At 37.6% G+C, this 27,301-nt stretch overlaps 1 long non-coding RNA gene across 1 annotated transcript; it reads left to right on the forward strand.

Moving 5' to 3' along the window:
* Positions 1-9,208: 9,208 nt before the first annotated feature.
* LOC308682713 lies at positions 9,209-10,711 on the forward strand. The gene is made up of 2 exons (XR_014029182.1): positions 9,209-9,274; positions 9,678-10,711. It is a non-coding gene; the product is annotated as an uncharacterized lncRNA (long non-coding RNA).
* The last annotated feature ends 16,590 nt before the right edge of the window (positions 10,712-27,301 follow it).

Consider the following 27,301-nt stretch of genomic DNA (forward strand, 5'->3'; position numbering starts at 1 on the left):
AGTTTGTTAAAACGCCTTCATGATGAATTTGTTTCTAAGCTGTTCACTTCACTGAATCGATGGACTGGAGTCATGTGGACAACTTATGGATTGGGATGGTGTTGTATCAGCTGTTTGGACTTTTTACTTAAAGGTGCTCTAAGCGATGCCACATTTGATGATGAACATTTTTTGTCACATACAGCTAACATCTCCACACTATCCGCTAGCTGCCTGTCCCCTGAACACACGGTAAAAAAAATGCGGTCTCGCTGGACACCACAGGCTCCACAAACGGCAACAAAAACAAACTGGGCTCATCCGCACCACGAAACACAACACACAGTGTTCCAGCCAATCACTGGCAAGAAGTATTTGAGGGTGGGGTTTGGGGGGTTAGTGTACGTACACATGAAGGGGGTGTGGAGGAGAGAGAAGCAAGAAGAGGGAAGTTTGAATTATGGCCGAAACACAACCAAAGAGATGACGTTATGATGAACAAATTGCAAAGAAGAGGGACAAGGATAAGGAACGCGCAAAATACTGAATTTACATCGGAAAAACCTTTGAAATGTGGCGAGAACTCCGCCGGCAGAAGGGATTACAATCCGACATTCAGTTGCTCTGTTTTTGCTGAACAGGTAAATCCATATTTTTTTTCAAACTGACGTTCATGTTCGCCAAACCAACACAAGAATGTAATTATCTAGAACTATTCAGTCAGCGTTAAATTTGGTGAATACAACATGTATGTTTCTAGCAGCTAGCGATCAATCTCTATTGTAAATGATCAAGCAAATTCACAGTAGGGTGACAATTTGTGTGAATGATTGTTTTCATCCACTGTTTGTTATGAATTTGAATGTTCATTTATAGGCTGTTGACAACTTTGACTAAATTTGTTTACGACGCCGCCGTTGTTTATGCTCACTGGGAAACGCGAAGCTAACATTATCATGCTATTATTGCGTCCTTGTTTGGGAGCTAACATAGTTATAACCTCAGGTGGCGAAACAATTTTAAGATAATTTTTCTCTTTTTCTGCATTCTGTTCTGCAATATATAAAAGCATTTATCTAACTTGGTGACATTACACATTGAATGACTCCATTCAGTAAAACTTGTTGTTTGTAGTGACAACTTTGACTTTCCTTTATGCCGGAAGGGAGGGGAGGAGGGAGGAGACGGCATGAGGAGGAGGGAGGGTCTAGCTAGCCTCCATTTTGTTTGACAACAATTCGAATGTCAACAAGAAGTTACGACTCCCGGCATCGCTTAGAGCACCTTTAAAAAAATAAATAAATAAAAGTAATAATAATAATTCAGCTGAACACTTCCTAAGTTTAAAGGTTCTTCATGGGACCATCAATGCCAATAAAGAACCTATATTTTTAAGAGTGGTCACATTGACAACATTTTTCTTGCATTAACTGTTAAATAGACTCATATTACATTCATTACTTTTTTTTTTTTTTTTCACAGCTTGTGTGTCTGTGCCAGAGAGAAGAATTGTGCTTTTGGGAAGAACAGGAGATGGCAAAAGCTGTGCTGGGAACACAATTCTTGGAGAAAAAGTATTCACCCCTAGAGCTTCAGATAATTCTGTAAAAGCACAATGCGAAAGAAAAAAGACGAGGAGATATGGAAGAAAGATCACAGTCTTTGAAACGCCTGCATTCTTTGACACAGATGGTAATGATGAGAAGATGAAACCTGAGATCATTCATTTTCTGATTGAATGCGCTCCAGGTGTAGACGCCTTTGTGATTGTTCTAAAGGTGGAAAAGTACACAACACAAGAAATGGAGGCGCTACAGCAACGTCTGAACACACTGGAAGAGGTTGTCTTTGAACATACAGTGATATTATTCACTCATGGTGAACAACTAGAAGGCCAGACCATTGAAGAATTTCTGAAGGCCAATCCACAACTACAGAAGCTGGTTGATAAATGTGGAGGACGCTGTCACGTCATCGACAACAAATACTGGAAAAGACGTAAACAAGGGTACAAGAGCAACAGAGTTCAGGTGAAAAATCTGCTGGAGACCATCGACACGATGAGGAGTAAGAACGGCTGCTACACCAATGAGCTGCTTCAAAAGGTGGAGAAAGATATTCAAGAGGAGATTGAAAATAATGTGGATGAGGAAACTTTGCCTCCAGAAGAAAAACGAGAAAGAGCTAAGAAAACCGTTCAGGGTAAACTGCTGGAGCAGGTTGCGGGAGCAACGACAGGGGCGCTGATTGGTGCTTTTCTTGGCGCAGGTGTTGCGGTGACTTTCATTTTGAGTTTCTTGCAAACGACCTTACCCATAAGAACATTGCTGAATGTAGTATCGTTTGTTGTCGAGGCTGCAGGAGGAGGAGCAAGAGGAGCAGCGACAGAAGAAACAAAAGCAACAGTTCCTGGAGGAGAAGCTGAGAAAAAAGGAGAAAAAGCAGAAGAACTGGAAGTGGAAACAGGAGAAAAAGCAGGAGGAGCAACAGTTCAAGCAGGAGGAGCAATAGTTGAAGCAGGAGGAGCAGTGGCAGGACCTCTAGTGTCAGGAGGAGCAGGGTCATCAGTCGCTGCCGGTGCTGTCGGAGCTGCAGCTCTTGTAGGAGCCTTTGGTGGAGGAGTCACTGGATGGAAAGCTGCAGAAGAAGCGGATTCAGTGTATGACGCAATGACCAAAGCTGCAAAGCTGAACTACGAGAATGCAACAGTTGTGGTTGAGAACATACACAATATTTTTGCTAATGTTTTCAGTAAAACACAAACAGAAGAAAATAAAAAATAATAATTTGAACTCATGTGTTTTCGGTGACCTGCAGAGCCAAATCTTCAGTTGTATTTATGATTAGCCAAATTAACAGGTGTGAAAAACTGTTTAGTGTAAATCAAAAAAATTATATTCTGATTCATTTTAACTTCTATTTGAAATCATGAAATGTTTGATTCTTTATTCTAAGCTTGTTATTATTTTTCGTGACCAAAGAAATTGGTTTTCTTTTCATACAGTTTCACCTCACATTATATAAGCTGTATCATTATTTGTTAAACAAATTTCTAAATTCTTCTTGTAATGCACATTTGAATATATATAGTTTCCTGGTAAGAATGCAGATATGAGCTGAATTTCTTGTGATCATAAACAATGCACATGATAACTGAGAATAAAAATGCCTTTAAAATGATACTCTGCGGTCTGTACATTTACTGTATAGTTTCAGGTATTTAAAGCATAACTTATTGCATTTGAGGGATGTGTTACATGAGTTCTAGGTTCACGTCTATTTAACTGTCATTGGCATAGGAGTAAAGCCATGAGTACAGAAAACAGGAGTCACTCCTAATACCCAAATTTCCAAACTCTTTGTTGAAGTGAAGCCGTGTTTAGCTGCAGTGTGCATGGTTAATGAATCCTCTTCTAAGATATCATATGCATCGTAAGCCTTCTGGACTGGAGTTCGACAGTCTTGCTTTATGGTCATAATGACTGTTTGATTACTTTTATAATTTGTTGTAAATGTAAGGCTGTTTGCCAACAATGTGAAGTTCAAAATATTGCATATGCGAATAAACTTAATTTAAGGACTGTCTAGTTGTCCACATGGCATATAATTGCTTAAAATACATTTATATTTGGTGCACATTCATTAATATCTGGCTACTTTCTCATTCATTCCATTCGTAATGAACCGTTTTCAAGAGTCATGAATCGAATCAGACTGAATTGAAACATTTTGTTGGTAAAAATGGTCCTCCTCCCATTGTAAATAGTGTAGAGATGTATGAAACAAAGCTCACACAGAAGTCACTTTCAAACCAGGCAGTTTTCTGTTAGTCAGCGTGCGAATTTGTGTGATCAACACGCGTGAAATTCCCAATTGCAAGGATTCCTACTGAAATGAATGGAATTCGCCTGGGAAATGTGGCCGCACCTTAAAGGGGGGGTGAAATGCTCATTTTCACTCAATCTCCTGTTAATCTTGAGTACCTATAGAGTAGTATTGCATCCTTCATATCTCCAAAAAGTCTTTTAGTTTTATTATATTTATAAGAGAAAATAGGCTGTACCGAGTCTTTCCGGAAAAAAACGAGTGTCTGGAGGCGGGCCGTGTGGGCGAAGCCAGAGCCATAGAGAGAATCCGTCGATCTGGGCTTTGTTTATAAAACATTCATCGTCGAAATGCAGGGAACAAACAGTCTACACAACTCGTTTCTGCATCCACTGTTCGTAACGCTGGGTTCTTTGGTAAGCTTTCCCTCACCAAAAACACTTTGGAGACACTATGCAGCGCTGCCGATGATTTCCTGTTGAAGCGCGTTGAGGTGCGCGGCTGCGCTTTTCCGAGAGAAATGCTCATATAAGGAGTTCCACTCTGGTCTACGTCATTAGATCCACGGTAAAAAAAAAAAAAAACAGCCGAAACTTGTACCAACCCGGAAGTAAGATTTTGGGCACAGAAATTCTCCGTTATTCGTCCAAAATATTTTTAAAAAACTTTGGCCATGTTAAGCATGAGAATCCATCTCTTTAACACTGTAAACAACTCTGAATACATGAAACACCATTGTACCCCCCCCCCCCTTTAACCTGTTTGTCAAACGCTTTGACCAAAGAAAGATTACTGCGATTGACACACCTGCAGATTGTGATGATGAGCAGATCAAGTCTGAGATCTTCCGAAGCCCGGTCCGCGTGTGAGCGGTGTCGTAAAAATTGTCCCGAAGCAAATAAAATCTGAGATCATGCATATCTGGTTGACTGCGCTCCAGGCATCGATGCCTTCATCATTGTCCTGAAGGTCGGAAGATTCACATGGACATGAAAATGAGGTAGTACAAAACCTGAACACATTCAATGAGGAACACGTCCTGAAACACACAGTAATCTTATTCACTCATGATCAACTAGAAGGCCGGACCATTGAAGAATTTGTGAAGACCAATTCCAAGCTACAGGAGCTACTTGTCGGTAAATGTGGAGGACGCTGTCACTTCATCGACAACAAATACTGGAATAAACGTAAACGAGGAAACAAGAGCAACAGAGTTCAGGTGAAAATCTGCTGGAGACCATCGTGCAAGGCTCATCAAACACACCTGTCACATTAAACCATGTCAAGTCACCTTTATTTATATAGTGCTTTTTACAATACAAATTGTTTCAGGAAAACAGGATAGCAGGAAAATAAAGCAACAAAGTTTGTTTCATCTGTACAGCAGATCTAGAAGGAAATGGTGTCATAGTCCAGCTTTAGTAAGTTCAGATAGAGCCCTGCATGGGCCTCAAATCTAGGGCCTAGACCGGCCCGTATCCGACAGCTTATCAGACTTTTCGCCTTGAGTCCAATTCGAGCCTTTTTTTTTTCTTATCCTCCCAATTACTACACTACTGCAGCAATTAAAATAGTTCAGTTTTGTTTTAAATTGCAAGTCGTTATATTTATTTAGTTTCTTTATTAAAGGTGCTCTAAGCGATAGGCTGAAGGTTAGTGCGCGTGGACATGAAGGGGGGTGTGGAGAGTGGAGGAGAGAGAAGCATGAAGAGGGAAGTTAGCTAGAGGAGAGATGTCCTAGACAACGACAACGACTTACGTTAGAATTATATTCTCTTGAATATGGCCGACACACGACCAAAGAGACGATGTTCCGATGAACAAATAGCAAAGAAGAGGGAAAAGGAGAAGGAACGCATGAAGTCCCGAATTTACATTGGAAAAGCCTGTTTCAGGAAGCACAGAAGGGGAGGGGACAGGATGAGGAGGAGGAGGAGGGAGGGTCGAACTAGCCTCAGTTTTGTTTGATAATACTTCGAACGTCAACAAGAAGTGACGTCACCCAACATCGATTAGAGCACCTTTAAGATAATTTAGGAAAAATATTTGGAGCATTTTTTGTTTGTTAAATTAAAGTTTTCGTTTTTTAAAGTGACGACCAAGCGGCTAGTGTGTTGGGCCAATTTTCAACTTTATCGTGCGTCGTTTGTGGTGCAGTGTTTGTGCAGTGTTCAGGGGGAAACGAGAGGCGATTAACCTCTCCCGACCGGCAATTGGATGGTCTGATGAATTCCTGGCATGTCAGAAATGTTGGTCGCTCCTCGTGACTATATCGCACAGTTGAAGCAAAGCTACAAACTGATTGCCCTAAACTCAGTGTTCTTTCCCTCACTGCGCCTGCGCGAAAACAGAAATTTAACCATTTCATCTGCAGCAAAAAAACAAAACAAAAAACGAGTTCTGTAGTCCAAACTAGCAATAAATTACTGTTGCTTACCTCCAGTTCATGTTGCAAAATGGATTAACCATTACCCACATCTTCCAAGCCACCTGCGATGTACAGTTTGCCTCTTTTATTAATTTGTTAAACAATGTTTTTGAAACAAAGCTGTTTTTAAATTTTCATTGATAAATTATTGCAGTGTTCGGATATATTATAGACTGTTGATAATTAATTATATGCCTATAATTCATTGTAATCGACCTAAATGTTTTAGAGGCTTACTCCTCCTCATTGAAAATTGTTTATGTAATATTTTATTATCCTCACAGCGCGTGGTTTTGCGGTGATGCACTATGAAATTATTGCATGGCAATTTAATTATAATAGCCTTTCAATTTAATAATAAATGTAGGCCTCAACTAATAATAATAATGATACATAATACTAATAATAATTGAATACATGAATTGGAAATGCTAAATCATCTTGATATTGATAGCTGATGCTTGTTTTTTGATGCTTGTTTATGGATATATGATATCGTCTATAGGCACAACCCGACACAAGGGTTTATCGCGCTGATTTGCGCATATTTCACACGTATAGTGTGAGCAGTGAAGTCGCAGCTCGACGTTCGGACCGCATAGTGTGAGCACATAAATCCTGAGCTTTGGCTTTACATCGCATGCGATCTACTCGTTCAGTGTGAGTAGGCAAAAAAAAAAAAAAAAAAAAAAAAAAAATTGGCTGAAATCGCACAGACATCGCGCAGTGTATGCCCGCCTTTAGCCTGTTTTATACTTCTGCGTCGAACTGCCGCCGTAGCTACGTCGTAGGCTGTGTGTAGCGCGCGTACCCTACGGCGTACCCTGACATGCACCTCTCCAAAAATGTAACAACGCGTCAATTCTACGCGGACACAAGCGCGGTGATTGGTCTGCCAGAACCCCTCCCTCGGGGTTTCACATGCTCCCTAGGTGCGCGTCAACGCGGACAACGACACAGAAGTATAAATTAAAACCAACACGTTGCCTACGGCGTATAGGCTCCGGCGTAGGTCCGACGCAGAAGTATAATGAGGCCTAAGACTCCTCTTTATTGACACGCAGAGACGGTACATCGACACAACGGTATAGCAACAGATACGAGGTAAGCTGCATTTTATCATCAGCTAATTTTAAGATCAAGGACAGCAATATGAGAAAGAGTGGGGTAAGCACTGGTAAGTCTACTTCTAATGAAAATGACTGTATTTAGAGCATCTGCAACTTACTGATTTTTTTATATAAAATATAAAAAGAAGAAGCCTAAAACAGGCCCGAAGCCCGGCCCGCGTGTGAGCGATGACGTGAAAATTGCGGCCCCAGAGGCTTAAATAAGTCAAGGCCCGTCGGGCTTGGGCTTAAATGCAGGGCTCTAAGTTCAGTGATGTTTCATTTCTGTTTTAGAAAAGTTATCAATTTAGTTCATTTATATATACAGTCGCTCTGGAGAAAACCGTGATGTCATCGTCCAGCTCAGTTCAGTTCTCATATACAGGCAGATCAATAATATTGATGAATATTAAATGTCCCCAACTAAGCAAGCCAAAGCGGCGACAGTGGCAAAAACCCAAAACTCCAGCCTGTGGCTAATGTGTAAACTCAAGTAAACAAGCAAATGTCAGTTGTTAATGAGTCTAAATCATCCACTGTAGTTGTTATCAAATGATTAAAATGGAATATTTCAATGTTTTTGAAGCATTGTTATCATCTTCCCTCTTTTGCAATACCTACAAATTATTTAAAGAAGCAAATTGTCCAGCACAGCAGCAAATGTAGTAATGTCAGCATGTATTTGACACTGAAATTTCACAAGAGATTTGATCATTATGAAATTCAAGGCACCATCATCATCCTCATCATCATCACTTTTCCTTCTGGTTGAGACACTTCCCTTCAGTGGCACTTCCCTTTTGCTGATAATATTAGACGTCCAGTTAGATGCACATTCGAGCACTAATATTTGAGCGCAAAACCTGTTAAATCCATTATGAACACATTATGTTAAATTGTTGAAATGTTAACTAAAAATCTCAGAGGGAACTTCAAATAAATATTTTAGGTCAAAGGGGTTCAGCTGACAATAAAGTTTGGATTAAGATTTTATAAACTTTATAACTTTCTGTAAAGTGCAATGCAAATCAATTTGACTTGACTCAATACTGGTGTATTTGACTAAATACTGTGTTTGGCACTGAATGATTACCATCTATTTTATTTTCAGTTTATATAAATGACCTAGTTCATGAAACAGCCACAGAAAAGATACATTTATATGCTGATGATACAATTATCTGTACAGTCGTACAGGTTTATGTGTTTGTAATCTGTTTATGTGAAACTTTTTGTGCTGCCATTTTGGTCAGGACTCCCTGGTAGAAGAGATTTAAATCTCAATGGGATTATTCCTGGTAAAATAAAGGATAAATAATTTACAAAATTATTTACACTATTTGAAAAACAAATTTGTAACAGTTTTTATTAATCTTTAATGCAATTGTTCATTGACCCTTCAATATTGACACTCCCAACTTTTGATTTTAATAGATTAGTAAATGTTGAAATTACATTTATGCATTTGGCAGACGCTTTTATCCAAAGCGACTTACATTGCATTTCAAGATACACATTTACATTCTTATCAGTTCTTGCTTTCCCTGGGAATCGAAGCCAACACTCTACTGTTTGAACTACATGAAAGCACTTTAAGTTTATTAAAGATGAATAAACTTAATTTAGAAGTATTTATCACTTTTAGTTCATGTGAACTAATGTAGTTAACCAATGTCAACAACTGGAACCTCATTGTAAAGTGTTACAGAATCTCCTGAGGGCAGAATCTCAAAGATGCAAAAACATCCTCTAAGTTTTGCTTACTTGCAAGAATCGTGTTTGTGATGAGTTTCCAAGAAACGGGCTCATCTTCACTCCTCCCTCTTTTCCACGCAATAAAAATCAGTCAAATGAGCTCGAACACTTTCTGAACTCCAGCTCAGACTCAACAAGACTCTTTCATTTCCACGAGCTCAAGAACGGCACACAGGTAAACCTATATTTACTGTACGCATGTAAATCATACAGTTCAGATACTGAAGATCATCTTAATAATGCATCTACTTTAATATCTGTTGTTATCAAAAGAGCGGCTTTGAGAGCTTCCTGTGATTATCCACCAAAATAAAAGCTTTATATAATAAATACTAATAATAATAATAATAGTAATTTATTATAATAAATAAAAATATTAAACAAAATAAGAAATTTTAATGTGGCAATAACTTGCTGCAAAATAAGAGTATTTAAGAAACTATTATTATTGTTACTTTAGTCATATAGAGATATATTCAGAAAACCATGCAGCCGTGCAGAAGTTATTAATTATCTTATTAATGGCCGATTTCCACTGATTGTGAAGCTCTAAGTGTCTGTCCCTCTCTTGTTCTCAGGATGAGATCTGCGCTTCTCCTCGTTCTCCTCGTTCTCCTCGTCACTCTGGTGTTCGCTGATTACAGTTTTCCCTGCCAGAGATCTCGGAATAACAACACTTATGATCATTTTAATGACAAACATATTCTCTCATATGATTTCGATACAGCCAGTCGAGATGCTTGGGCAGAGTACCTAACAGAGAAGAAACTTTGTGGCCCTGACAGACCTCCTCTCCAGTTCTTCCTCCGCAAAAACAACAAGGATAGAATTATACATATCTGCAATGGAGAAGGCATCATATACAGACGCAACTTGTGCATCAGCAGAAGAAAGTTCCCAGTGTACATTGTCACTGTTAACAGCACTTCAGTAAATAACCAGCAGCAGTGTGTAGTCGAGACTCTGGAAAAGAAAGTGCGCTTTGTGGTTGTAGCTTGTGATGTCGTTGGCAACGAGTGTTTGCCTGTTCTCTATAAGAGACAAACTAACACACCACCAGATTTAAAAGGTCGGATGTGCCATCCGCGGACCCACTGGTACAGTATGTGGAAGGGGAGGAACCACTTTAGAGGCTACAGGTTTGGAAAGTGAAAAGATGGTTGCAAGTAATTTTTACTTGGGATGTTTCGCATAAGCATCATTATCCAAGACGAATGCAAACATGTTCATAAGCTTCACTTCTATCATCCAACATCACTTTTAGTCCTTTCAAGTCTGAGAATCTCATTTATATTTGTGAACGCTTCATTTAATCTGTCCATCAGTGAATCAGTGAATGAAAAATGATCAGTGCTTTTTTTTTTTGTCATGTTTCAAAAAGGGTTTCTTGAAGTCTCTGTTTTCTTGTTTGAAGAAATTATTGCCGTTTATTTTTGTTTTCAGTTCAAATTATAGCAATTTCTAGGCCTTTCCATATGTAATTTTGAGAATTAAACTTTTTTTTGTCTTTTATATTCTTTTAAAATACAACTGTGTAAATGCATGTGTGGTGTTATGATTTTGAAAAACCAAAGTTGTGTTATTCCTGCTAAAAATAAAACATCTTACTGTCTGTTAGTGTGAGTGTCTTACTGTACATTCCCACATATATATTTCCCAAAGAACATTCAGCTCCTAAAACCATAAAATTGTATTATTTAAATTTTAACTGTAACTATTTTAGTTATTTTAATCTATGATCTTGTTATTTGACAAACTCATGTTAACCGACTACACACATAAAAATACACATGTATAACATCTTTGGAGATCTTAAAAGCAAGGCAATGTGTTGTATATATAGCACACTTCATTTTGTTTTATTGTTTCATTTCTATAATGCATGAGCAATGATTGTTTTGATAAATGATTTGTTGGTTGATTACTTCTATGATGAATCAGATTTTAAAAAGCCAAATTTAAATTTCGAACTGCAGATGGCGCTCATGCAACATTAATCATGTTCATTAGAAATGTATTAAGTCTTCCTTGAAGAATTATTCTGAAAGTTTCTTACCAAAACTTCTTTAAAGGCACAATATGTATTTTGCTTTAAAAATATAAAAATATAAAAAAAATCACTATATCTATATTATATATTTTTTAAAGTTGTGTATTTACATTATCCCGACAGTTCCAATTAACTTCTAAATCCAGAGAAATTAATATTTTAATTCGAAGACACGGACCGTGTCTTTATTTCCGTTATGTCGCAGTCAATGGCGTCATATCCGCGTTGTCCCTGGTTTCCGCCTATGGTGCCATGGCAACCAGAGCTATGAACCAGAGCCGTCTGATTAACCAAAGCGACAGACGCAGACATCTGTGGAGTTCGCAATGTCTATTTGCACGCTGTTGTTGTTTTGTTCAAACATTATGGACCATGGCACGCAGACTTTGGATAAAAAAGGAGAACTAAAACGAGAATCAATATCAGCTCGGTGTTTTCGAGATGCCTAGAGCTCCCATAGACAGTATATAAACGAGAGCTCCACGTCCGAGACTTCGACCGCTCCTACATGTACTTTATTAAACAGGTGAGCACATTTACATAAAACGAATCAATGTTATATAACGTTAGTTCAACAATGATAAAATGTTAGAATATGATCTGTATGTTATTCTAATGTTGATCTAGCTTACTGCTAAGTTAGTCTCATACAGACAAACTAAAATACTTTTCAACACATTCAAATGCAGTTTAGAGTGCTAATGTAATGTTAGACCAATGAAACAGCGCTGCGTTACCTCACAAGTTTAATTTGTCTAATAAACTGACCTGTGAGTAGTAATTCTGCGTGTAGTTCGGTAGAATGAAATGTCCATATTCCTTTTATATCCGCGGGACTCGCGTCGCGTGTGGAGCTGATAGCTGTCTCTTAGCAATCCTGAACTGCTTCATATCACAGTCATGATAAAAGTATCGATGTATTCAGTCAACCATAAACATTATTAGATCGGCCGGCTTGACGTTGACGACAAGATCCATAATTCTTAGCATGTGTTGCGTCATCAAACTACGCCTTTGTTATTGTAAAGAGGTTAGCGACCCCTAGTGGAGAAAAAATCCCATACTGTACTTTTAAGAAGAAAGCAAAAGCTTGGTGTGATGATCCATCAACATCCTCTCCACTTTCTGGCTTGACTTTTTTTTTTGCAAACAAAAAGACAAAAAAAAAAAGAAAGGAAAGGAAGGTAAACCTATGTAAGTACTTTGAATTTTACACCCTTTACAGAAAGTCACATGGTCGCTGTGAAGTGTTACCAGGAGTGATTAAGAGTTTCATATTAAATTTCAAAGGGGAATATTTAACACTGGCTGTCATTAGCTGCCAAATCGGCTCTGGCCGAGATGTGATATAAGTTAAACGCTATTGGTTATTTCAAAAAGGGGGGAGGGGCTGTTCGATATGTCCCGCCCTGTCTTCCTTCTTCAGTGGAAATTACAACACAGTGAACAATGCTGCGCATTTCAAGGCACTTCAGTGGGTCTTTGAAAAATGTCAATCACTAAAAACAAATAACTGTCATCATACTTGAGTGTCAGACATGCAGCATGAAAAAAATAGCATCCAGGTTTCCATTTTCTGCTTACCTTAAACTTCTATTGCTGTTTCCTAAAACTGAACATTATTTTGAATCTTCAATAAAGCTCCTGTTGACCAATAAAACATACGAAATTGATCTTTAGAAATGAAGTTTGACATTGGAAAAAACGCCTTTGACTGCAGCCTGTCAATGTTTAAACTATACACACAATGTTTATTTGCTTATTGTACAGGTGAAATAAGTAAAGTTGTAAAACAATTTGCATTTTAGTTGTAATTTTCCGGTAGCTAATTGTTACGTTATTAAATGAAACCCATAAAATAACCTGGGGTTTAGTGCCTAATACACAATTCCTAATACTGTATCCCTAATAAGAAGAGAGTTAGCGCCTCCCTAATCAGTTTATTCATGCAAAACAAAGAGAACGAAACTAAATGTAGAGCTCCTCAAAATAAGTATAGAGAAAGTGAAAGTCAGGAGCATAAAGCCTGTTACACTCCTCATAAAACCTCTACAACCTCTGTCTGGATTCATGTAAGTGTCACAATTGCTTATTTCTTGCAAGATGTCAAAATTTTTTCTTTTTCTTTTTTTTCTTTAGATAGAATATTATTACTTCATAAATAAACAGCACTGCTATTCATACTAGTAAATATATATTTGAAATATATGATTATTTGCGCTCACACATCTAATTTAATTAGAATTATGCAAACATAAAAGACATGGTATTGACCATGTTCGATCAGCGCATATATCATTTTCAACTGATGAACACAAATTATAAATCAGATGGGAATTATTGCTCTTTTTATCCACTGACACAAGTTTCCAAAGGATGTTAACTGAATTTACTTCTATAGAGTTACCAAGTGTCCCACATAAACTGTCCGGCATTTCCTGATCCTCGAAATTCATTCATTCTGGCATTCGTAGTTGTGTTGGTATTGGTTGCCTGGTTACCCTGTTCCTGCGTCACGTTTGCTACTTGGAAACACTCTGTTATTACACACGATTCTCCACACAGTAGAAAACACTTCACTCACATTGTATACACCAGTGTTGTAATATACAATCCAAGACCACACACCTATTCCTCAAAATACAAACCATTTCTATATATTTCATAAAAAAAATTAATAAAAATAAATAAATAAATCACAGCAACATTTAAATAAATATAGAACATGCAAAACAGCTCAGTAAGAATATATTTTCACTAATATTGCATATTTGCAAACTAAAAATGATGTTTGACATAAATGTTGTGCTTTCATTGCTCATTGTATAATTGCAGTGTAGACTTTATAGTGAAGAGCACACAGTTGTTCATCTAATGCATGATTGGTTCAGAATCATGAATAACCTTAGTATTATTTCCATTGCAGAGACTAACATCAATTAAGGTAATGGGAGGTAAGTATGCTGTAATAAAATAATATGCTGTAAAAACATAATGCCTGTCTCATAAAGATTAACATTATATAACAAATGTCTTCTTTAATTAGGTAGCGTGTCTTCTTCTAAAGATCTAAAGATCGTCCTTCTTGGGAAAACCGGAGATGGCAAAAGCAGCGCTGGCAACACAATCCTCAGAAAAAACTGTTTCACAACTGACGCTTCACCCAATTCTGTAACAGACACATCTGTAAGAGGAGAGAGCAAGGCTTATGGACAAAAGATCACAGTTATTGACACACCTGGAGTCTTTGACACGGATCGTGACGATGAGAACATTAAATCTGAGATCATTAGATCCATTATTAGCTGCGCTCCAGGTGTTGATGCCTTTGTCATTGTTCTGAAAGTTGAAAGGTACACAAGACAAGAAACTGAGATTGTGGATGAAATCAGTCAATATTGTGGGGAGGATACCTTTAATCGTGCAGTGGTTTTATTCACTCATGGTGAAGAACTAGAGGGCCAAACCATTGAAGAATTTGTTCAGAGAAGTCCAAAACTACAGGAGCTTGTTGATAAATGCGGAGGCCGCTGTCACGTCATCGACAGTAAATACTGGAGTAAATGTGTCCATTGCCCGTGTAGTTGCTGGGACAAAAGCAACAGGGTCCAGGTGAAAAATCTGCTGGATACAATTAATAATATGGTGCAAAACAACGACCACTACACCAATGAGATTCTTCAACGAGTGGAGAGGATGATTCAGCTGGAGATGATGAAGAATACCAATGAAGACAATGTGTCTCCAAACCAGCAGCGAGAAAGAGCAGAGAGGATTGTTCACAATGATCTTCTGATTAAAGTTGCAGGCGCATCAGCAGGGGCTCTAACTGGTGCTTTAATGGGCGCTGGTTTATGTGTTGCAATAGTAGTGACCTGTCTTGAAGCAGCCTGCACTTCAGAAGCGGGAAGAGCAACATGGACGGGTATTGGAGCAGCTGCGCTGGAGACCGGGGTCGGTACATACGCTGCTGGTGTCACTCTTTCAGCCGCAACTCTTTCAGGAGTCGTTGCAGGAGGAGCTACAGGATGGGATGCAGCAAGAGAAGCGGATTCTGTGTCTGATGCAATAATAATGGGAGCAGCAGCCACCTATGAGAACGGAAAACATGTAGTTGAGAAGGCACAAGAATATATTTCCTTTATATTTAACCCCCGTATATAAAAAATATACTTAACATTATGTGAGGTGAATAAGCATCATGTATCTTTAGCATCTAGACCCCTTTGGGTGATTTGGCGAATCCCAGTGGCCAAGAAATGAACTGAGCGCAATTATTCAAACCTACTCCTTTCCTCTAAGACAGATGGTCTGGATCCGTCTGATCCACTGGTTTGTGTGGCTGTTTCAAAACGAGGAGGCTGTTTGGCTTATTTACTCCAATGTAAAAACATGTTTCAGTTTCACGTCAAGGCATTTATCTTCTGCCAACAAGCAACAAATTGCGAATCGACTTGGGCCGAATCGGAAAATTAATTGTGACTGAGACTAAATTGATTCAGACCATTTTTCTAAATCCTTTTGACAAATTAAAAAGTGTCGATCCAACAGAGTGATTTATTTGCGAAACTAAAACCGATTCAAGAACAGTCACACAGACAGACAGACAGTACGATTGCCGTATTTCAAACCTCACTGATAAGAGTTTTGTTCAAATCACGAGAAAAACATAAAGCATAATTTAGTGCTTTCCTGTCTAAAGGCTAGAGCAAACCACAAACCCACACAGATTATGGATACTCTGCAATGGATACTCATGGATACTCTGCAAATGTGTCTGTTATTGAAACAAACTGCCAAAAAGTAGTAAAACAAATTGAACGGGCCATTGTCAAATAGTAAAACACAACATGATGATGGTCGACCCCAACGCTGTAAACAAACTTTAGGAAGGCCAGTTATTATCAGTGCTGGGTAGATTACTTACAATATGTAGTCGTTACTGATTACAAATTACACGACAAAAATTTTACTTAGTAACAGAATCCATTAAATTATTTAAGGTAATATAATCTGACTACTTTTTGATTGCTTTTGACCTACCTCATTTATCACTTTGAACTGAATAGGATCATCTTTTACCATATTCATATAAAATAGAAAGAAAATAAAAAGTTGAAGACAAAGGTACACAGAATCCAATTTGAAGTGATTTTAACAAAACCACAAACACAGGAAAAGACAGAAGGTTTAACAGTGCGTGTGTGAAACGGGTTGACACACAACATCGACTGACTGACAACTAAAGGGTGAAACAGAAACTCTCGGCGTGGAGAGGAGGAGGTTTAGGAGGAGGTTTAGGATGAGGGTGTTGAGAAGGTCCAGGGATGGCGACAGGAGATGGTGAAGGGATGGGGATGGCAGGTGGCGGAGGAATGATGACAGACGGACGACGAGACCCCGCCGCTGCTGATGGTGGACGTTCGATGGCTGAGACCCAGAGCCCAGTAACGACAGCTCACGGCGGACTCGAGGGAGGGAGGAGCCAAGGTTAATCCAGAGGTGTCCGGGAGATCTACAGGGTGATGATAATCAGCCCTGATCCAGAACAATGACTTCAGGGTCTCGTCGTCGAAGGGGGCGTCTTTGTTATAAACAACATGAAGCGCATGCGAGTTTAATGAAAAGCTAACAATAGTAAAAAAAAATATAAGTAAAATTTAAATAAATAATTTTAAAGGAATGTTTTCAGAAACATTTTTTTTTATACTGGGTGAAATGGTCCTTCCATCCTGAGAGTAGTCAATACATTATGTGTTCAGAAAAAGGAATGAAAAAAATCTGACCTCTGTATCAGCTGCAGGACAGTAAAAACTCTGACCAATCACTGCCATTCGGTGCGAATCTAAAGAACCAATCAGATGCCTTCATGTCTCGTGCCCGAGCACCACTGCGTGCACAGCCCTGCGTGCACTCATCACATGTCACCGTTCCCGGAGATATTCAGCTCACTACACCGAGTAAGCAGGAGTTTGCGGCACAATGGCTGAGAAAATGCATCAAAAAGTACCAATGCCAGCTTTGCTACTTTGCTAAACTACTTCCTCGGACCCTGCCCGCACTCTTGAACGACCTCCTGTGCTTCGCCCTCGACCCCGGAGTGGACCTGTCCTCGAACCGACGATGCGGTACTTGTCACCGGAGTGTAACGTTAGTCCTCATCAGAGTCAACAATGTTTTCATCATGGAAACTCTTGCATGCAAAACACCGTATATGTTATGAATCTTACACGAAATTCACCTTCATCACAGTTTAACTGATGGTAATGGAAAAACGTGTATCAATGCAACCTAGCTTTGCCTTATAAATATAGCTCGTTACCTATAGCCTAAATATAGCTCGTTACCGAATCAAACTAAATATATTTTAAACTTTACCAGTATCGATATGCTAGCTTGATAGTGAGTACTAAAAGCCATCATATTTGTTTATATTCATAGTGATAAAGTTAGGTATTTTATTGTGGTTCTGACATGATGTCACTGCATGCACTGCGCTCCTTCCTCTCCACTCGTCTCAGGTAATAAATGCGCCGTCTTCCAGCTGAGCCTGAGCATTTGCCGTCGCGCGTTCATGTGTTTTGGGGGCGTGGCTTTGGAAGGAGCCCAGAAGGGAGGGGTGGAGTGAATGGAAATAATTAGCTGTGTTTACAACAGTCGTCAAAGAGGTCTACAGACACTCGATTTTTATAATCTCTTTTTCAGTGTACTTACATTTTAATTATGTATTGGTATATAAAGACAGTTTAAACAAATTTGGAATGTTTTTTTTTTAGAAAAATCCTACCTACCCTAGCTTTAAGTAATACATGGTTAAATGCATTGAGCATGGTGCTGGTGATGCCAAGTTCATGAGTTTTGTAATGCATTGATGACAGGACATGTGGTAGAACTGCCGCTAATAAAGATGGTAAAGCAATAGCGCCTTATAGTGTTCACCCTGTTATTACAATACAACTTATACACATGGAAGACATATCCTTTTCCCCTCTGTAGACGTCAGACAGAAATAAAGTCAGTCTGGTTAGTAATCAGTGAAGCTGGTAATGCTGTTAGTGGAGTTGTTTAATCGTCCTCTGCTGAGATCTTCACAGATTTAATGTCTTTTATTCGCAGAGGATTTCACTAATGCTCAATCATCACTTAATTAATCACTTAATGATCTCATTAACTTCAGCACCGCTTCATTGTTTCTGTAAACACTCCATAGATTGGACTCAAATAAACACTGAGTAGTGTTCACTGAGGATTTAAAAAAAAAAAAAAAGTTTTGTACATGCAAATGTTTTTTTTTTTTTAAACATGCATCTTGTGTCTGTGATGAAGAGCAGTGCAGTGTCTCAGTGGGAAACACTGTCGCCTCACAGAAGGTCTCTGTTTCGAGTCCCAGCAGAGACAGAAGGTCTTTCCCTCTGATCTGGTTTCTTCAATCCAAAGATGTATGAATTGCAGACACTTTATTGTCTATAAGTGTGGCTCAGTTTTGGGGTTTGGCCTTAAAGACTGGTGTTGATCTGGTTTACTGAAGGCTGAGATTTAGGAAACTATTAAAAACTTATGGTTATGAGTTATTATTTGGCTGAGATTTGGGCCAGTTATGGCTCATGTCTGTAGTCCAGATGTGGGCCAAGGCAAACTGGATGTGTGACCCAGAGCTGAGCCAGAAAACAAGTGCTATGTGGGGATTTGTGCAAAGCTCATCAAGCACACTTGTTACACTAAAAGGAATGTGTTATGTATGTCTACAAGTGTATATACAAGTTGTTTCGATTATTGCCAAAAAAAAATATTGTTACAGGTTTATTCAAAAGCTGCCATTCATAATAAGAATTTATGATATATTTAATTACAGTGCATAGGTGAAGTGTGTGTAAGGCTGGGCATTGCTAACTCTTCCCCTGTCTATGGACCTGAGGCATGGGATTTTCTCACTAAGACCACTTCTGATGGCTTTTACAGGGAAAAGCTGCCTATAACTGCTGGTCTAGGGTCAGTTTTCTCTGTAATATAATCACATATTGGTGAAACGGATTTGGCAAACAATCCAGCGCTCTGGAGAATGTGAGGGTTTCATTTACAATGTGTTTTTGCAGTGCTGAGAAATGTAGCAAATCACAAACACATCTGTTGATTTCTTGAACGCAATGGCCAGTCAGAGGAGTTTAAGATAGCATTGAACAAAAACTGTGAGTGGATTCTGATTTCTGCGCGCTCAAAAATCCCATTATTATGTAAATAAAAGATTCGGTGTGAAATCAGCTTCAGTGATTATAACAGAACTGTGTGAGAATGTGAAGTAAGATGAGTGACAGCGTTTCAGTGATTATAAAGGGAGCGATCTTTGTGTGCTTTCTGCCATGCCAAATCCTGCATACAGTATTCTTGCTTTTCTGTTCAAATTAACAGTGTTTTGTGAATGTAGACGATCTGGAGCGTTTATGCTGGGATGTGTTGGTTGTGCAGTGACACGTAACCTGAAACTCTTTCAAGGAAATCTATTTAAATGTGTTGTTAAAGGGGAAGTGTATCTCAGCCGAACCCTGCAGTAGTTTCACCCTCCGCCTGTGGCCTATTGTGTAAAAAAAATAATAATTCTGAAGTAAACATGCAAATGTAAATTGTTATTGAGTCTAAACCATGCACTGTGTAGTTGCACTCAAATGAGTTAAATTGATGTTTTTCAATGTTTTTGAAGCATTGTTATCAGCTTCCCTCTTTTGCAATACCTACAAATTATTCAAAGAGGCAAATTGTCCAGCACAGCAGTAAATGTAATGTCATGCAGCATGTATCACTGAACGTTCACAAGAGATTTGCTCATTCTGAAACTTCAAGGCTCCATCATCATCATTTTCCCTTCTTGTTAAGACACTTCCCTTTTCCAGATAATATTAGATGTCCAGTTAGATGCACACGAGGAATAATATTTGAGTGAACAACCTGAAGGAAGTTGAACTGACGACTAGTTAGCATAACTCTGAACATATGCTGTTGAATTGTTGAAATATCAATTAGAAGTCTCAGGGGGCACTTCAAATAAATGTTTTAGTTCAAAGGGGTTCAGCTGACAAAAAAGTTGGAATTATGATATTATAAACATTATGATTTTTTTGTAAAGATGCTTCAAAATGATAAAAAAAATTTACAAAATAAGATTTTTTTTTTGTATTGACTCAATACCAATGTACTTTACTGTACTCTGCATGACACTGAATTATTACCATTTATTTGTATTATGCTTTTATGGTATTTGTATGGTACTCCAACAGGCCATGGTATTAGCAATCTGTTGTTGTTGTTTTCTGTTGTTGTTGTTGTTGTTGTTTGTTGTTGTTTTGCTGCTCTCCTGCTCTTATCCATGCTAGGCTGCCCAGAACAGAACCATACCGCCAATCCAAACTGTATGCTAACTGTCAATCATATTTGATGATAGTGGTCCTGACAGAATTACAATAATATAAATGAAGTTCCAAGTGCACAACCGAAGTGAACACTGATCACCATAATGTTCAGACAAAAACATTTTAGGAAAATCAACATCAATTTATGAAGTCTGCTTATGAGATGTTCTCTCAGATTTTTCAGTTGTATTGATAATTCAATATTGAAGATGACGTTGAGAAATGAGTGAATGCAACTAGACAAAGAAAACTGCAGAAGTGGAGGAAATGAGTGAAAAGTCTTAGGAATTGCCCTGCACTTGTTTTTCTTCAGCATGCATACGCTGCTGTTTATTGCCAAGGCATTTTAAGGCAAACTGCCAACATAATCTCTTATCATATTATACTTTTAATTAGGACTAGATCTCAATCTAAGTATTCCCAGAGCATATTCTGAGTTTAGCTAAACTGCATTTTTATTGTATTGATGTTAGATGTTCCCATCTTTAAATATTTTTTCATATAATTGAATGAACAATACATTTGTAACAGTTTTTATTAAAATGCAACTGTTAGTTGACCCTACAATATTGACACCCACAACTTTTGATTTTAATATATTGGTAAATGTTGAAATTAACATTAGGATTAATACAATTAATGTAGAAATATTTATCATTGTTAGTTCATGTTAACTTGTGGTAACCAATGCTAACAACTGGAACCTTATTGAAAAACGTTACAGAATTTCCTAAAGGCAGAATCTCAAAGATGCAAAAACATCCTCTAAGTTTTGCTTACTTGCAAGAATCGTGTTTGTGGTGCATTTCCAAGAAACGGGCGCATTTTCACTCCTTCCTCTTTTCCACACAATAAAAATCAGTCAAATGAGCATCTCGGACACTTTCTGAACTCCAGCTCAGACTCAACAAGACTCTTTCATTTCCACGAGCTCAAGAACGGCACACAGGTAAATCTATATATACTGTACTAATGTAAATCATAGTTCAGATACTGAAGATCATCTTAATAATAATCTACTGTCTTTAATCGTCTCACTTTAATCTGTCACAACTAGTCTTGAGGAATCTTCACATCAAGATATTAATCTGTTGTCATCAAAAGAGCGACTTTGAGAGCTGATCTAAATAAAGCTTAATATAATGTAAAATATTATTATTAATAATAAATAAAAATATTAAACAAAATAACAAATATTAAAGGTCCCGTTCTATGCCCCTTTTCACAAGATGTAAAATAAGTCTCTGATGTCCCCAGAGTGTGTATGTGAAGTTTGAGCTCAAAATACCCAACAGATCATTTTTTACAGCATGTTTAAATTGACATTTTTTGGGGCTCAGAAAAACGAGCCGTTTCAGTGTGTCCCCTTTAAATGCAAATGAGGTGCTGCTGGACGACACAGGGGGCGGAGCTTCATGAGCTCGTGCTCAGTCTGTCAGGAAAAATTCATCTCACGGAATGATGATAATATCAGAAACTCTCAGTAACGGCGTTCATTTCGAGTCGGACAATAATGCCTACAGAGTCAGATTGCTGTATAGAGATGAAACAGGTATGGTTTAGTAGTTTAATTACGGTTATTATAACGTATTTGTCATCTGCTTGTAGGCTATGTATCCATTATTTATTAATAATAGCCTACAAGTCTGCTGTCTGAATGATGATCAAACATGTACTGATGAGTTTAATAAAGTTTATTGTACATCACACAAAAGATGAAGCGTCAGTTTTACTTCAGAAAATCACCGTAAGAGCTGAGTAAACACAGTAGCCTAAGTTAAAAGAAGTGCGCAAGTAGCCAGTAGAGTTGAGGGAGCATTCCTGTGGGCGGAGGTTAGTCAAGAAACGGTTCTGGTGATGTCACTAATGCAGGATGTAGAGGGGTGTAGTCCAATCGAGCCGTTTTTTGTAGTCAACTTCTGTTAAATAAAATATCTCGCTTGGCATTGAACTTTGAGCTTTATAATTTTACAGATATTATTTATGCTCTAACAGCAACATTACACACTAACTAAAGTTTGAAACATGGAATCGCATGCAACGGGACCTTTAATGTGGCAATAATTCGCTGCAAAATAAGAGTATTTAAGAAACTATTATTATTGTTACTTTAGTCATATAGAGATATATTCAGAAAACCATGCAGCCGTGCAGAAGTTGTTCATTCTCTTATTTCCACTGATTGTGAAGCTCTAAGTGTCTGTCACTCACTCTCTTGTTCTCAGGATGAGATCTGCGCCTCTCCTCGTTCTCCTGGTTCTCCTCGTCACTCTGGTGTTCACTGATGCCAGTTTTCCCTGCGAGAGATCTTCAAATAACAACGCTTATGATCATTTTAAACGCAGACATATTCTCTCATCTAGTTTCAACACAAGAAGTCGACGTGATTGGGCAGAGTACCTAACGGAGAAGGGACTTTGTGGCTCTGACAGACCTCCTCTCCAGTCCTTCATCCGCAGAAACTATGAGGATAGCATTAAAAATATCTGCAATGGAGGAGGCTTCATATACAGAGACAACCTGTGCACCAGCAAGAAGACGTTCACTGTGTACATTGTTACAAAAAAGCAGCAGCAGCAGGAGCCGTGTGAAGTTGAGACTATAACAAGGGATAGGTACTATGTGGTTGTAGCCTGTAATGTCGTTGTCAACCAGTGTTTGCCTGTTCACTATCAGACACAAACTGACAGACGACCCCGAAATGGTCGGATCTGCCAGCCGTCGACATATAGGCGACATCATGGGCACAGTGGGGGTGAAGGGCATTCGCTCTATAGGCTTCAGTAGGTTTGAAAGGTGAAGCTAGTTGCAAGTAATTTCTACTTAATCGGATGTTTCACATCATTATTCAAGACGAATGCAAACATGTTCATAATCTTCACTTCTATCATCTAACATCACTTCTACATCTGCCTTTAGTCCTTTCAGGTCTGAGATTCTCATTTATTTTTGTGAATGATTCATTTAATCAGTAAATCAAAAAGGGTTTCCTGAAGTATTTGTTTGCTAGGAGAAATTATTGTTGTTTATCACTGTTTTCAATTCAAATTATAGGAATTTCTATGCTTTTCCATGTGTTATTTTGAGAACTAAACAATTTTTTCTAGCTATTTTAGTTTCTTTAAAAATACAACTGTGTAACTGCATGTGTGGTTTTATGGTTTTGCAGAACCAAAGTTGTGTTATTCCTGCTAAAAATAAAAGATCTTACTGTCTGTCAGTGTGAGTGTCTTACTGTACATTCCCACATCATGGATCGATCGTCAGTTTGGCCGATCTGTGTGTGTCTCACACTGTGATCCTGCAAACACACAGAAAGAGATGAACGTTTGATAATGTTCATGCATTTATAATGAAAGAGAAGCAATAATGGGAAGCTGAAAGTCAAGCTGTGACACATTAAACCAACCAGAAGTCTGAGCTCCAGAGGGCTTTAAAATGACTGAAATAATGAAGCTGAAACAGCAAAAAATCAAGATATTTCTATTTACATTCACCCCCTCAACTATTATATATATATATATATATATATATATATATATATATATATATATATATATATATATATATATATATGAGGAAGCCTCATTTTAAAAATGTCATTTCCAAATGTAAAAAAAAAAAGAATAAATATTAAATATATATTTTTTATAGTTATGCCAATCTTTAAAATATGTTATCACTTAAAAACTTTAAACATCCTTATCCATTAACTGACGAGCGTAAATTCATTGGTTCATTGGTCATTCATTGGTCAGCAGGATCCCTAAAGAACATTCAGCTCCTAAAACCATAAACTTGTATTATTTCAGTTTTAAATGTAAATATTTTAGTTACTTATTTTAATCTATGATCTTGTTATTTGACAAACTACACCGACTACACACAAAAACATAAAAATATAAATGTACATCTTTGGAGATCTTAAAGGCAAGGCAATGTTTTATATATACCACACTTATTTTTATTTTATTTTTGTATTTCATTTCTATAATGCATGTCCAACAATCATTTTGATAATTGATTTGTTGGTTGTTTACTTCTTTGATTAATCAGATTTTAAAAAGCTAGATTTGCATCCGACCTGCAGGTGGCGCTCATGCAACATGAATTAACTAGTGTGGAGTTAAATTTGGTGATCAGAAAAGCACAATGACAGGCCGTCAATTCCTCTTATTGTTTTACTACTTTCAAGACTGTGATTACAGGTCGTGTTTGTTCATTAGAAATGTATTAAGACTTATAATTATAATTTCAGAATAATTATTCTGAAAGTTTCTTACCTTATTTAAGAAGCGAAAGCTTGGTGTGACCAAAGCTTCTGCTTACCTTAAACGTCTATTGCTGTTTCTTAAAGCTGAACATTGTTTAGAATCTTCAATAAAGCTTCTGTTGACCAATGAAACAATTACAGAAATCAACATTTAATCTTAATGGAGTTTGAAGTTGGAAAAAACTGCTTTTGACTGCAGCCTATATTAATGTTTAAACTAGACACACAATGTTGGATCAATCAGGTTCATTCACACCCACTGCACAAAGATCATAATCACCGGAGTATTAACCTCTTGCACCTGTCGTCTAATCACACCACTGAGCACTATAAAGGAGCACACTTCTCATCCAGTCTCTGTCGAACCTTGAACGAGGAACCGACCTGCTTACTATCTCTCTGTGATTCCCAGATTCGTATTCACTTCTGTTCCAGTGTGACTCTACGGAATTCCAGCACAAGGACTTTCCAACTGCTTCTCTTCCCAAGACCCTGCGTTTCCCTCCTGAATACTCCCCGATTCTCCTGTGATCCTACCCTGTATTTATCGGTTTGCACATCCTTTCTACATCCCAGCTTATCTCTGCAAGATATCATCACTCGACTATCCTCTGCATATTAATTCCTGCATCTGTCTGTTTCATCTGACGATCACCTACCATTTTACTATTAAAGCTTTCTGAATCCTGCTTACCTTGTTGTCCTCGTGTATATCCTGACAGTTTATTTGCTGATTGTACAGGTGAAATAAATACCTAAAACTGTATCCCTAATAAGTTAGCGCATCCCTAATCAGTTTATACAAGCAAAACAAAGAGAACGAAACTAAATGTAGAGCTCCTCAAAATAAGTATAGAGAAAGTGAAAGTCAGGAGCATAAAGCCTGTAACACTCCTCATAAAACCTCTACAACCTCTGTCTGGATTCATCTGGTAAGTGTCACAATTGCTTATCTCTTTCCAGGTGTTCAATGTTTGCATATTTTTTTCTTTAGATAGACTATTACTTCATAAATAAACAACACTGCTAATTCAGACCAGTGAATATATATTTAAAATATATTAATATTTGCACTCATACATCTAATTTAATTAGAAATATGCAAACATAAAAGACATGGTATTGACCATGTAACAGTGTTACTAAAACACATAATTGGTTGCAAAGGAATCCATAAAAAAAAAAAGATCATATAGTTTACATCATCGTAAAGAAAAATGTTTGACTAAAGTTATCACTGACCAAAACTGGTTATAGATTTTCACCAATATTTTCTTGCCACAGATCAGAAATTCAGAATTTTAATTTAGATGCACAGTCATGAGTTTTATATATTTTATAATGGAAAAGTCATGAAAAAAAATGAAATAAAAAACTTAAAATTCATTTTTAAAATGAATATATTTTTATAGTTATGCCAATTCTGTAAAACATTTCATCACTAGAAATTGTGTTTTAAAAATGTTTTAAACATCCTTATCCATTAAATCACGAGTGTAAATTTATTGGTTAAAAAGAGCAGGATCATTAAAGAACATTCAGCTCTTAAAACCATACAATTTAATTATTTCAACTTTAATTGTAACAATTAAGCATTTTATGACAATATATTTTGTTGCTTTCATTTTACAAATAACCAGTGATGGAATGTGGTTTTGCATGTTCAAATATTTTATGGTTTGATTTTTAAAGAGTTAATTTAATTATGTATTCCCTCTTTCTAAAACATTCCCGTAACATGGCAGCCATGACTGAGTCAGCCCTGCAAACCTGTTAGTGGACAATGGAAATATGAACTGATCTCCGACGATGCCTAACCAAAGTCTCTATTGTGGAGCCCATCCAGAGTCTCCTCAGCTCAAGAACAGTCTACAGAAAAATGCTTTCTGTTTTAGTTCATTTAAACTTTTATTTAGTTTTTCTGATCTTAAACATACCTTATCTTGTAAATAATTGAAAAAAGCACTGCAAGTAAAAATGTACATACTTTATTTTATTTAATTTACAAATTATAACTTGCATAACAAAAATAATGTAGCCTATAAAACAATTTCTTCTTTTTTCATTTACAAATTTTAACTTGCATTTCAAAAATAAACAACGCACAGAAATTACTTTTTTGTTTCATTAACAGGGGTTAAGTTCACGTTTTTAAAGGGGGGGTGAAATGCTATTTCATGCATACTGAGTTTTTTACACTGGTAAAGAGTTGGATTCCCATGCTAAACATGGACAAAGTTTCAAAAACTAAGTTGTACGTTTGAAGGAGTATTTCTGTGCCAAAAATTGTCCTTCCGGTTTGTCACAAGTTTCGGAAAGTTTTTTTTTCGAGTATGGCTCTGTCTGACGTAAGATAGAGCGGAATTTCCTAATATGGGTCCTAAGGGCACTTCTCCGGTAAGATCGCGGGCGCGCGCGCACTCGTAGACCAGAGCAAGAGAGTGAAAGCAGTACCTCATCTAAGCGCCCTGCCCGGCT

The sequence above is a fragment of the Scardinius erythrophthalmus genome (assembly GCF_964197995.2).
Source record: "Scardinius erythrophthalmus genome assembly, chromosome: 2".
In the NCBI taxonomy this organism is placed as follows: Eukaryota; Metazoa; Chordata; class Actinopteri; order Cypriniformes; family Leuciscidae; genus Scardinius; species Scardinius erythrophthalmus.